Source organism: Protopterus annectens, chromosome 2.part1, assembly GCF_019279795.1.
Source record: "Protopterus annectens isolate FY-2018-M chromosome 2.part1, PAN1.0, whole genome shotgun sequence".
NCBI classification, from domain to species: Eukaryota; Metazoa; Chordata; order Ceratodontiformes; family Protopteridae; genus Protopterus; species Protopterus annectens.
In genome coordinates, this window is record NC_056729.1 from 1,460,878,953 (window position 1) to 1,460,893,774 (window position 14,822).

At 36.4% G+C, this 14,822-nt stretch overlaps 1 protein-coding gene across 1 annotated transcript in view; it reads right to left on the reverse strand.

Annotated features, from left to right (window-relative positions):
• Positions 1–14,822, reverse strand: part of KLB (klotho beta) — a 556,186-nt gene that overhangs the window by 39,003 nt on the left and 502,361 nt on the right. The window lies entirely within an intron of this gene.

Here is a 14,822-nt window from a genome sequence, read left to right on the forward strand (position 1 = left end):
AGCTTTATTAAAGTACCAAGTAACATGCTGAAAATAGAAATCTCTGATGCCCCCACTTGTAAAAATGTTTCTTATCCAAAAAAGACCTGCTGCCTGACAACTTGTTTCATGGGGAAAACATGATCAAAGTAAAAAATGAAAAGCAAACAAGAAACAAGCTCAAGATACATTGCTTAAAGGATTACTGTACAGGTTATGGAATACACATGATTGGCATTCTGTTTAGTTTACGGGTAAAGTCTGTAGAGATGACTGGAAGTCTCCAACAAGTGTAATGAGCTTTTTAAAATAATGGAATCCTGTCCTTTAATACCCAAGGCTTATACATTATCTAGTCAAGTATTCTCTGCATGGCAACAACAGAAAGGCTTTCAATGTTGGCAATTCTTTAACAGTATGCTTATTAAAGCTTACTTGCATCTTACAATCCTAGACAAGCTTACCTTATGGTCATTAAAGCATTGCTACTTAAACACAGAGCAACAGGCACTTTGAGTAATAAGCATAAATCAACAGTACAAAAATATGACAGAAACCAGACCATTCTGAAAAATCAAGGACAGATGAAAAGCCACTGTAGTACTTGTGTCTACCTTGGATGGGGGGGGACAAACTGCATAACTACTCCTTGCCTTGCTTGGACACATCCAGAGTCACTACATGGGGGAGTGGGGTGCAACAAGTATGTCACAATTTGAAATGTCTCTGGCTGACTGTGATGGCCCTGACACATTTGTCATACCTCTCAACCTCAAGAGCAAGAAATCTGGACAAAGCCATACACAGAAGTGGGACAAAAGGGGCCCCTGCTGCCTGACAACTTGTTTCATGGGGAAAACATGATCAAAGTAAAAAATGAAAAGCAAACAAGAAACAAGCTCAAGATACATTGCTTAAAGGATTACTGTACAGGTTATGGAATACACATGATTGGCATTCTGTTTAGTTTACGGGTAAAGTCTGTAGAGATGACTGGAAGTCTCCAACAAGTGTAATGAGCTTTTTAAAATAATGGAATCCTGTCCTTTAATACCCAAGGCTTATACATTATCTAGTCAAGTATTCTCTGCATGGCAACAACAGAAAGGCTTTCAATGTTGGCAATTCTTTAACAGTATGCTTATTAAAGCTTACTTGCATCTTACAATCCTAGACAAGCTTACCTTATGGTCATTAAAGCATTTCTACTTAAACACAGAGCAACATGCACTTTGAGTAATAAGCATACTTCAACAGTACAAAAATATGACAGAAACCAGACCATTCTGCAAAATCAAGGACAAATGAAAAGCCACTGTAGTACTTGTGTCTACCTTGGATGGGGGGACACACTGCATAACTACTCCTTGCCTTGCTTGGACACATCCAGAGTCACTACATGGGGGAGTGGGGTGCAACAAGTATGTCACAATTTGAAATGTCTCTGGCTGACTGTGATGGCCCTGACACATTTGTCATACTTCTCAACCTCAAGAGCAAAAAATCTGGACAAAGCCATACACAGAAGTGGGACAAAGGCCCCTGCTGCCTGACAACTTGTTTCATGGGGAAAACTTGATCAAAGTAAAAAATGAAAAGCAAACAAGAAACAAGCTCAAGATACATTGCTTAAAGGATTACTGTACAGGTTATGGAATACACATGATTGGCATTCTGTTTAGTTTACAGGTAAAGTCTGTAGAGATGACTGGAAATCTCCAACAAGTGTAATGAGCTTTTTAAAATAATGGAATCCTGTCCTTTAATACCCAAGGCTTATACATTATCTAGTCAAGTATTCTCTGCATGGCAACAACAGAAAGGCTTTCAATGTTGGCAATTCTTTAACAGTATGCTTATTAAAGCTTACTTGCATCTTACAATCCTAGACAAGCTTACCTTATGGTCATTAAAGCATTGCTACTTAAACACAGAGCAACAGGCACTTTGAGTAATAAGCATAAATCAACAGTACAAAAATATGACAGAAACCAGACCATTCTGCAAAATCAAGGACAGATGAAAAGCCACTGTAGTACTTGTGTCTACCTTGGATGGGGGGACACACTGCATAACTACTCCTTGCCTTGCTTGGACACATCCAGAGTCACTACATGGGGGAGTGGGGTGCAACAAGTATGTCACAATTTGAAATGTCTCTGGCTGACTGTGATGGCCCTGACACATTTGTCATAACTCTCAACCTCAAGAGCAAGAAATCTGGACAAAGCCATACACAGAAGTGGGACAAAGGCCCAAAAATAAGGACAATTTTTAAATATTGCTCTAATAAGCTTAGAAAGATAATAGAATATGTCTTGCATTAGTATGAATTTTCTGAAGGGTATAAAATCTGAAGGGTATAAAATCTGAAACTCAAATGTCTGTCATTTTCTAACTTCAGTCTTTAGTGATTTGTCACTAATTTGCCAAAAAACACAATTTTATGAAAAATGGACCAAAAATGTGATGCAAAAACATAAAATAGACACACAATACAGCTGGGGACCTGTCAAAGAAGGGACACTTTAATATTAGTACTGCTACCTTGAGCAGCTGACAAAATAAAATAATCTACATGCATTTCAAGTAATCTATAACTTTGATTATTACAGTTATTTCTTAATTGTAAACCCTCCGTGTTTTCTTCCAAAATTGCTATTTTGCGGAGGGATTATTAGGGGGAAGAGCAACATTTTGAGCCAAAATCGGGGACAGTTGAGAGGTTGGCTATGCCTAATTCTATAAAGCAATTTATTTGCATGTATCTCTCAACCTGTTAATGCAGTAAATCTGAACAAGGCCAAATATGTTGGGGGCACATATAAACAGTACTAAATATTGCTCTTGTATACATTGAGACAGTTGATAGAACAGTTCTTACTTTAACATGCATTTTTCTGAAGGTTATGAAGTCTGAAACTCAGTGTATCATTATTTAGTGACTTAATTCCTAAATGATTTGCCAGAAAACTACAAATTTTATGAAGAACAAACCAAAAATAAGAAGCAAAAATCTATTCATTCTTTGAAAATCTGGACAGTTGGGAGGTATTGTTCAGCTGGGCCTGTCTGAGTTTGCTGCCCTTCCCCCTGACAAAATCATGGTTGAATGGAGCCTCTGCAGCCATTCCAGTGAACCATTACTTGGGTATTTCACTCCATTTACCATAAACACTAATGTGCATACTGCTTTACTTCTATGATGAGTTGGACTTCATTTGAAAGTTTTATTTTGTATTTTACAGCACAAACACTAAGTCATCTGCTAAACAAAGCAATGCAGTCTCACAATGAAAACTTAGCATTAAAACTTCTCTGCCCTTGAAACTCACATTCAATGAAACAGCATCGAAACCCACATTCAAAGAAAATACATTTTGCCAGTGGCAGATAAAGATGAATTTTGGGCTGTTTTCAAATCATAGGCCCCTTGCAACACACATGTGCTCTTTGATACACCTTCCTCATTGTACTAAAATTATATTCCTTGTACAATACAGTACAGTTGTTAGAGGGTGTTTTAAATTTGTTTTGAACATTTTTCCAGTAAGCAATGAAACAAAACGCATGCACCCATAATAGCAAAACTGCCCAGTTCAGAACATTTATCATAAAAAAGTCTACTCAGACTTCCACAGTCCACCATTATTAGTAAATATGCACAATTCTACAGTCCACCATTATTCGTAAATATGCACAATTCTACAGTCCACCTTTATCAGTAAATATGCACAATTCTACAGTCCACCTTTATCAGTAAATATGCACAATTCTACAGTCCATTATCAGTAAATATGCACAATCTCTGAAGTAAAAGTCATCTAAATAATTACACATTAAAGAAATCTGTAACTAATGAAGAGGTTGCTGCTAGCAATCATCTTTATATTTCATGGTTTCATCGAAAAATAAAGTGTCTGTTGCCCCTCATGAATAAATTGCCTATATTACATTAAAAAATGATAAGCTAGTAATAATATTGCAAGAGAAAATGGATGGCAAACTGATAACAGACTCATAGTTAGCATCTTCACCAAGGAGAACATTCTCAGTACGGCAGCATCCACCTGTTGTGGGAGTAGAACCCACAGCCTTCTGCATCAAAAGCAAGTACACAACCTGTTGTGCTATTAACAAGGCAAAACACTAAACTTCTGTTCCCCTGCAGCTCTCAGCTCCTTGTAAAATCTATTCAATACTCAACTGTATCTCAACTTCGCAGCACAAGAAAACTGGAAAAAGCCAAAATGTATTGGGGGGGGGGTCAAAAGCCCAAAAACCAGGGACACATTAAACATTACTTGTATAATCTTGGAAAGTTGCTAGAATAAAATGCTGTGTTACCACCATACATTTTACTGCCAAGGTCCCTGAGCAAATCAGCTGCTTTGTAAAAGAGAGGAAGACTGAAACTTAAATGGCTATCATTTAGTGAATTCAGTTCTCACCATAGCTGTCAACCTCTTAGTACAAAACACCTGGACAAACCCAGTAATGAGGGAATACAGCCCTCAAACATATTCAGTGAATTCAGTTCTTGCCATAGCTGTCAACCTTAGCCCAAAAACCTGGACGAAGCCAATAATGGGGAAATACAGTCCCAAAAATAGGACAAATTTCAAATATTCATCTTATAAACTTAGAAAATTGCTAGAAAAAAAGGTTGTGTTACTATGTATTCTGAAGAACATGAAGTCCGAAATTCAAATGCCTGTCAATTTTACTGCTGACAGAACAAAAACAATTTTCAGCAGAGACCCAAGGATTAATACTGCAGACACGTCTTTGTAAAATGACAGGGCACCAGAGCAAATCCACACAAACACAGGGAGGAGATGCAGACTCCACACAGAAGGCACCCCAGCCAAGAATCAAACCAGAAAACCTATAGCTGTGAGGCAACAATACTACCACTGCACCATCAAATATGCAAGTAATTAAACATTCAAAAACCTGAAGTCTGAAATTCAAATGCCTGTCAATTTTATTTAACATTTGTTAATCAGGACAGTCTGACTTGGAACAAAAAAAAAATTCAGCAGAGGCCCAGGAAGAAATAATGCAGACATGTCTTTGTAACATGGGAGGACACAAAAGCAAACCCACACAAACACAGGGAGAAGATACAGACCCCACAAAGAAGGCACCCCAGCCAAAAATCAAACCTGAGAACCTGCAGCTGTGAGGCAACAATGCTACCACTGCACCATCAAATATCAAGCATTGCAATATGTACAAACCACAGATATTACGAGGAACAGATCAGATCAAATATGAGGCAAAAATCTGCAATTTTTTTTTTTACAAATGGTGGTGGGTAGGGAATTCAGGTCTTTAACACCTGCATACAAGGTACAGGGTTCAAGCCTGAGGTATTCTCCACCACACACACACACACACACACACACACACACACACACACACACCTGTAGTAGCAAACCACAAAAACTAAATATACTGCACTTGGTGCCAAACCGTCATTATGAGAGTCCAATCAAGACAAAATGAAGTGTAGAAGAATAAAAATATTTCAATGCATTGGCTGCATGACAGCTTAATATCTAGATGGAAACAAAAAAGGTTGTGAGGCATGAAAAAAAATTACTTGTTTTTAAATACATTAATGGAATGCCAGTCAAAATCAAGTATAAGAAAAACAAGCAGCACTCAATTCAAACCACTTCTTGCACTGCAGTTCTAATTATAATTTATATTCAGCTTTATTAAAGTAACAAGTAACATGGTGAAAGTAGAAATCTCTGATGCCCCCACTTGTAAAAATGTTCCTTATCCAAAAAAAGGCCGGCTGCCTGACATCTACTTGTTTCATGGGGAAAACATGATCAAAGTAAAAAATGAAAAGCAAACAAGAAATAAGCTCAAGATACATTGCTTAAAAGGATTACTGTACAGGTTATGGACCACGCGATTGGCATTCGGTTTACGGGTAAAGCCTGCAGAGATGACTGGAAGTCTCCAAGTGTAATGAGACTCTTAATGTATTTCTGTCCTTTATTACAAATACTGGCATATGCATTTCAATACCCAAGGCTTATACATTATCTAGTTCAGTATTCTTTACATGGCAACAGAAAGGCTTTCAATGTTGGCAATTCTTTAACAGTATGCTTATTAAAGCTTATTTGTATCTATCTTGCAATCTCAGCCAAGCTTACCTGATGGTCATTAATGTATTGCTACTTAAACACAGAGCAACAGGCACTTTGAGTAATAAGCATAAATCAACAGTACAAAAAATATGCAGAAACCAGACCATTCTGTAAAAATCAAGGACAGATGAAAAGCCACTCTAGTACTTATGTCTACCTTGGATGGGTGGGATACCCTGCACATTTACACTGCATAACTACTCATTGCCTTGCTTCGACACATCCAGAGTCACTACATGGGGGAGTGGGGTGCAACAAGTATGTCACAGTTTGAAATGTCTCTGGCTGACTTGTGATGGCCCTGACACATTTATCATACCTCTCAACCTCAGAGCAAGAAATCTGGACAAAGCCATACAAAGAAGTGGGACAAAGGCCCAAAAACAAGGGCAATTTTTAAAAATATTGCTCTTATAAACTTAGAAAGATAATAGAATAGGTCTTGCATTAGTATGAATTTTCTGAATGGTATGAAATCTGAAACTCAAATGTCTGTCATTTTCTAACTTCAGTCTTTAATGATTTGTCACTAATTTGCCAAAAAAAAAACACAATTTTATGAAAAGTGGACCAAAAATTTGATGTAAAAATATAAAATAGCCACACAATACAGCTGGGAACCTGTCAAAGAAGGGACACTTTAATATTAGTACTGCTAACTTGAGCAGCTGACAAAATAAAATAATCTACATGCATTTCTGAAATAAAAAGTAATCTATAACTATGATTACAGTTATTTCTTAATTGTAAACCCTCCATGTTTTCTTCCAAAATTGCTATTTTGCGGAGGGATTGTTAGGGGAAGAGCAACATTTTGAGCCAAAATCAGGGACAGTTTAGAGATTTGGCTATGCCTAATTCTGTAAAGCAATTTGCATCTATGTACCTCTCAACCTGTTAATGCAGTAAATCTGGGCAAGGCCAAATATATCGGGGGAACATATAAACAGTACTAAAAATTGCTCTTGTATAAACTGAGACAGTTGATAGAACAAGTCTTATGTTAGCATGCATTGGTTATGAAGTCTGAAACTCAGTGTGTCATTTAGTGACTTAATTCCTAAATGATTTGCCACAAATTTTATGAGGAACAAACCAAAAATAAGAAGCAAAAATCTATTCATTCTTTGAAAATCTGGACAGTTGGGAGGTATAGTTCAGCTGGGGCTGTCTACCTTTGCCACCCTTCCCCCTCACAAAATCATGGTCAAATGGAGCCTCCTCCTGCAGCCATTCCAATGATCCCATTACTTGGCTATTTCACTCCAATTACCATAAACACTAATGTGCATACTGATTTACTTCCATGATGATTTGGACTTCATTTGAAAGTTTTATTTTGCATTTTACAGCACAAACACCAAGCCATCTGCTAAACAAACTTAGCATTATTACACCACATCATTCTCTTCCTACAGAGCTATATTTATTTTTGTTACCCCAACACAGGAGTGCAGTTCTTGCCTTCTTAGCACCATTCATTCTCAGAAATCTGTCTGACTTTATATGTTACCTCTCCTCCCCCCACAATGCCTGTATGTCTCACTATCCTTTCTAAACAATCCGTCTGGTCCTTTGTCATCTCCAGACCTGCAGCATAACCACTGGTACCTTCCTCCTCTTCCTCCTCCTCAAAGGTACATTCAGTATTGTGATTTGCACACTCAAGCAGTGTAACTATCTCTACTGCTCTCTCTGCGAAATATATTTAGTATTAGGTTAAACATATTCATGCACTGTAACGTTCATGCTGTTCTTCCTCAGGAATACATTTAGTATTTGGTTATGTGTATTCATACAGTGTAACTCTGTGCAGTTGTCCTCAATAATAGTTTTGTCCGAGGAATATGTTCCCTCCACCGTCCCACAGGAGCCTCCTCTGTAGTCTCCTGGTCCTAATCATGCCATATAAAGTTGAGTTGTGGTGATATTTTTTATTCATGAGCTACTTTGCTAAGGTTGAGTAACTCTCCATGGCTGAGTAATTTTCAGAGTCATCTTTTCTAAGAAATATATCTAGTTATGTTCTATCCCTACTCATGTTGTTAAACAGTGGCAGATAGCATTCTACATCTGGAGTTTGGTTAATCCTGTTTTACCCGCTATTCAAGTAAATGCAATATTGTGTACAAGGCACCAGAATATCAGCTTGTATTACTAACCAAATACTCAACTTACGTGTTCAGCTTCAAGCAGGACTTCAGAACTGGAGACTACCTATAACACTTACTTTTATATTGCTTAGCACTCATTAGCAAACAGTGGGAGAAAAAACTCAATGCTTGTATTTGTTAGAGATACAGGATAAACACACACACACACAAATACTTCTTCCCATGGACTGTACCAATGTCATTTATCTAAAGGGCACCATCACTACTGCAGACCCATTTTGTTTATTTAAACAGGTGACACTCCAGAAACCAATATTTCTATAAGACAGACTATTAGAGCTTATAACACTTTTTACCAAATATCCTTAGTTTATAACTGTATACCTAAATAATCAATGGAGACAGCTAAATTCAAAGGGGTACAGCAGGAGGTTAAATAAATGACCCACTTAAGAAGTCCTTCTCAAGATGCACAAAAGGTGGATACTCATATCCTAATATGTTACTTCAAGATGATTTCTGAAGTAGACACTATCATTGCACAGATTCTCAAACTGTCTACCATTGAAGTACAAGGAGGAGATAAACGCATATACAAGAAATGATGTTAGAAAACCATACAAGATAGCTCTGCTAAATGAAACTGAACTCTGGGAATACAAATCCAAGGTCTAGTACTTTGTGAAGGTATACAGTGATGACCAGGTAACAGAGGGTTGGATATTGGAGAAGCAGAAACAGACACATCTCCTGTCAAATGTCTTTTCTTGCTATTAGAAGGAGACTGCCAGAAATAATATAGTTAACCAGCTATTGATCACAAAGGTTTTCTACCTTCTGACCTCCCTTTATAATCCTAAACTGCAGCAAAAAACAGACTTTCTGTCTGTTGTGGGGAAGAGCCTGTATACATTTTGAGAACAATGACCGACCCTCTTCTTATACACAAGGAGAAAAAACCCGGAAGGTGAATATACAGGTTTTTGAAAACTTCAGACACCAACTGAAAATGAGGCATAATTGTATGAAAGAGAGAGTCTGTAAGGACACCAGATAAGGCTGATTGTACAATGTGCTGGGCTGTTACCTGTGGAGTTACTAATGAGTTCAAAACTGAAAAAGTAAGATTCCTATCCTTGATGACTCCTGAAAATAAATGTGAGGTGCAGACTTAACATAATTACTTACTTAATTCTACCCCGTCCTTCACTCTGTACTTTTCTTCTTCTTCCTTCTTCTTTCTTCTTTTCTTCTTCTTTCTTCTACAAGCGCTGTCAAAATGATAAATCCACCCAAAAAAACGGCGATTCCAAATCAGAAATGCAAGTAAAATAAAATGATCACAAACAGTTTAAGCAAAGCTGAAGCCAAGCTAAACTGAACTGACTGATTCTCGCTCTTTTCCCAGCACATAAAGCCCGGGAAGAGAGCGACAACCAATCAGCAGCATTTTTCCAGCAAGCACGTCATGACGTGCCTGCGGACGTCGCAGTCCGAGCCCCTTCCAAGTCTATGCGGTTTGTACTCAACCGCATAGACTTCTGGGCCATCACAATAATGCCTTCATTGCATCCTCCGGGCTGCAATGAAAACAATGCAAGAAGAAAAAAAAAAAAAAAGCGCTGTTTAAAACCGCGATTGATGTGCGCAATGCGATACAGCATTTCGAAGTCGGACTCGAAATTTAAAGTGCAAAAAAAGATTTTTTTTTTACATTAAAAAATCATAAACTAAGCAACTAAGTCAACTGAGCTGAGGGGGCTGCAGTAACGGCAGTCCGATGCCACGAGCCGCCCCTGTATAAACATATGATTGTCTGTGTCATAAGTGATAATTTAATAAAGATGATTCTCGTTTAAAAAAAAAGATGTGAATTCAGCAGTAGGAACACAGAGACAGATAATTTACACATTACTCCCCAAGGTGCAGTAACTGGGCTAGACTAGGCAAAAATTATATTTTACAGGAACATGCATTTAATCGAGAACTTTGACGCACATTCAATAACTATTTCAGGTTATGCACCAATAATTAGTAAGATAAGAATGCAGAGTAATGAAATAAAGATGAGACACTGGTGCTTCCCCACCTACCTGTTAAAAAGAGAGGAATTTAAGTAATGGGTAATGGAAATTATTCAGGAGTTATTAGGGAAGATGGAAAGTTCTCCAAAAGTTATATCTAGTGAGACAGATAAAATGAAAGTCGATTTTAAAAGTAAGGTAGAAATAAAGAAAAAGAGATATGGTTGAGAAATAAAAATTATTTAGAAGGGTCTGGCAAAAGTTAAAGTTTTACAGAAAAAGGAGAATGTCAGAACAACAAGGGGTGTAATCGCAGCATGATAAAGAGAAAATAAAGGAGTTACCTGAATAATATACACGAGTTTAGAAAAAATGCTATTAAGCAACTGTTCTTTTGATAACTTCAGAGAACAAAAGTTTTGGCACAATGACAACAGGAAGTAAATTGTTGCCAAACTTACTGAGCCTATAATAAGAAATATAACCAGAGATCCTATAGAGGTATTAGAGATATTTCAGAAATTTTATGAAAATTTATATAAAGCAGATAAGTGGGAAATCAAGAAAAAGCACACATGATAATATTTATGGAAGACTTAAATATGCCAAGGTTAGATGTAGATAAGACTCAAAAATTAACAGTTAAGATAGGAAGAGATGAAGGATAACAATGGTGAGCTATATAACCAATTTGTAGGAAAGTCTTCAGGAATAGATGGTATTTCTGTAGAAGTTTGGAAGCTAGGAGGGAAGAACATGATAAAGTTCTGGAAGGTTTTGTTTAACTGTATTTTAAAAGGAGGGGAAGCACCAACATCCTTGAAAAAAAGCTTTCATGCTGTAATACCCAAAGATGGTAAAGACCCATCAGATCCAGCTTCATATAGGCCCATTTCAATTTTAAACCATGATTAAAAAGTGTTTATGTCTATAATGGCTAAAAGAATGGCAAAGGTGTTTCCAAAACTGATAGATATGTAGGTTCATAGGTAAGTACTAGGCTAATGGCCCTTGTGGGTTATTTTAAGCCTAGCCAATTTCCATCAAAGATGAGAATCAAATCCTGTACCTTGTGTTTGTGAGGTAATCACCTTAATCGCTATGCCAGTCTCCCACCACTGATGTGGATCAATGTGGTTTTGTGGAGGGGAAGCAAATATTTTACAACATTAATAAAGCAATGATGATCTAGATGGAAGCAGAATGTAAGAATTTACTGATGTTGTTAGTGGGTCTTAATGCAGAGAAAGCATTTGACAGAGTAAGCTGGGATTTTATTAGTAGGGCAATGGAAGCATTCAAATTTCCTGATACAATAATTAAGTTACCTAAAAGGATATATGAGGGATCAGAGACAAAAATCAAAGCAGGAAGGTTCCTCTCTGATAAGGTGTACCTGAACAGAGTACCAGGCAGGAACGTCCTTGCATTATATTTAGAATAATTGGCAAAGAAAATAAGGGACTCAGAAATTCAAGGATATAATTGGTATGATATTCAAGAAAAGATTACTTTATTTGCATATGATTCAAAAATATAATTGGTATGATATTCAAGAAAAGTTGGCTTTATTTGCAGATGATATTATTTTGTACCTGCTAGTACCAAAAAAGACATCTCAGTGTTGTAGAACATTGAAGACAGCTCTGTATTTTTCTAGATATAACATTAATAAAGATAAAACAAAGGCTATAACTGTGAACTATGTACCCACACACGACTTAGTTCAGTAATACCCATATTTATGAGGACATGATAAAATTAGGTATTTAGGAGTATGAGTTCAAAAGGATTTTGTTGTGTCAGCTAAGATATATGGGAAGAGACTGAACAAAAGATAATACAAAAACTAACCAACTGTGAACTCTTGCCTATGAATATGGATAGCAAGATACTAGCAGTGAAAATATTTTTAGTCCTTTTAGTTTTTTACACTGGTCAAAGAATATTTTTATCAACCACAGGAGAAGTTGCAGATATAATTAATAAAGAGATGAAGGATTTTATATGGGAGGGGAAGAGGGCAAGAATCAAATGGGATACGCTGATCCTTCCAATACAACAAGGAATTTTAGGATTACTTGACATGAAGGGATATTTTAGAGCTGCACCATTAAAGCCCTTTTACATACCATAAGCAGAAAGCTACAATTCAAAGTGAAAAGGGATGATTATGAATCAGGGGGTAATTCAAGAATTAAGGAAATAGTGGGATTTTGGACTCATATCATTCAGGAGAATAACAAGAGTCAGACATTATATTCATAAAATAGAAGAAAGTATACTAAGAACTAAGCTAACACGGGAATGGAGAAAGAAGATTCTGCCAATATGGATGACTGAAATTAGGGGTACAGAAAATAAGTAAGAGGGGGCTGGAATTTATTAGAGGAAGTTGGCAAAGGAACTAAGGTATTGGGGAACAAATAACTACAGAGGGAAATTAACAGAATGGGAAGAGGCTAAGAAGACATTTAGACTGCACGCTTGAGATTGCCTTCCCGATCAGGGATTGATATCAGAGTATAGGCAAAGAGAAAGGGATATGGGAATTCTAAATGCAAAACCTGTACTCACTGAAATTTTAGTTGAATCTAGAAATGAAGCTGCTGTTAAAAAAGGGATAAGTAGTAGGTCATATAAAATATTTACCAATAACCAAAAGTGATCACCAAAGCACGACGACACCAGTAAATGCAAGAAAATGCGATGTAAGGTGAAACAATGAAGCCACAGAGGGAGATTCAAACCAACAAGTTTATTCTGCTATAACATTAACGTTGACACAATTCGTTGTCACAATACGTTTTCGTTTAAAATTACTTCATCAGATGTGGGCGTGCAATACCTGTTGCTGTGACTCCTGCACTGTTTATGAGGCCGGTTATATTCCGGGATATAACTGGCCTTGTAAACAGTGCAGGAGTCATAGCAACAGGTATTGCACTACCTCTTCTGACGAAGTAACTTTAAACGAAACGACAGACAACTAATGTGTCAACGTTAATGTTATAGCAGAATAAACTTGTTGGTTTGAATCGCCTCTGTAGCATCATTGTTTCGCCTTACATCGCATTTTCTTGCATTTACTGGTGTCATATAAAATATTACAAAATAGCTTTAGGAATCAATCAGAGAAGGCCAGAAAGATTGGAAGAGAGATTGGATAAGCAATTCACAAAATAATCAATGGGAGGACATATGTATGGCTCAAAAATATGCATATTTAGCATTTTTGCTTGGAAGGGTTTGCATAGGTACTTTTATACCCTATGCAGAATCCAAAGAATTTTTCCTCATGTAAATGGCAAATGTGGGAGGGGTGATGGGGAAGAAAGAGGACCTTTGAGCATATTTTCTTGGAGAGTGATGAGTTGGCAGACTTTAAAAATTCACTACAGAGTACTCTATCAGGAATACTACACTTTTTGTCCTTTACACAGAAAAAATAATCAGGTAAAAAACAAAAAGAAAAATCTAGCAAAGCTAGACTTTCCACTGTGTGAATTCTTTAAACCTCTTGTATTAGAGGCAACATGGGAATATATGCAAATTACCATTTAAAGACTTCAGATGTTTTAGCTAAATGGCAATTATGAATGTCCGTGACTTTTTCTTTTAAGTCTATCTATGGACAAATTCAGGCCAATAAAGCCAAACCCCACTAGCTGTGGACATGTATGTTTCTGCATATATGGGTCTATAAATAAAAATATATATATACATATATATATATATATATATATATATATATATATATATATATAAATATATATATATATATATATATATATATATATATATATACATATATATATATATATATATATATATATATATATATATATATATATATATATATATATATATATATAAATATATCTATATATATATATATATATATGTGTATGTGTATATATATATATATAAATATGGGTCTACTTCTGTTGTTCATAAACACACTTGTTTAAACAACAGAAAGCTGAGACCCACTTGAGTGAAAATGCACTTAAGCGAAAGTGCACTTTCATATAAATCAGTTAACCGAAGCATGGTACAGTGGGGATAAGGAAATATACCCTTTTCCCCACTGTAGTGTGATCTTGGAGTTAGTGTATATAAGTAGTGGGGGTGTGGGGGACACAGCCCCCTACATGGTGGGTGCAGGGGGTTGCCCCCCCCTGAAAAAATGTGTTTCACTTTGCCAAACACACCTCCGCTACTTATATATACTAACTCTGAGATCACACTACAGTGGGGAAAAGGGTATATTTCCTTATCCCCACTGTAACGTGCTTTGGTTAACTGATTAGCAGGAAAGTGCACTTTCACTTAAGTGCACATTCGTTGAAGTGGGTCTCGGCTTTCTGTTGTTCGAACAAGTGTGTTTTCAAACAACAGATGTTGACCTATATATTTATATATATATATATATATATATATATATATATATATATATATATCTATATATATATATATATATATATATATATATATATATATATATACATATACATACATACATATAGCTA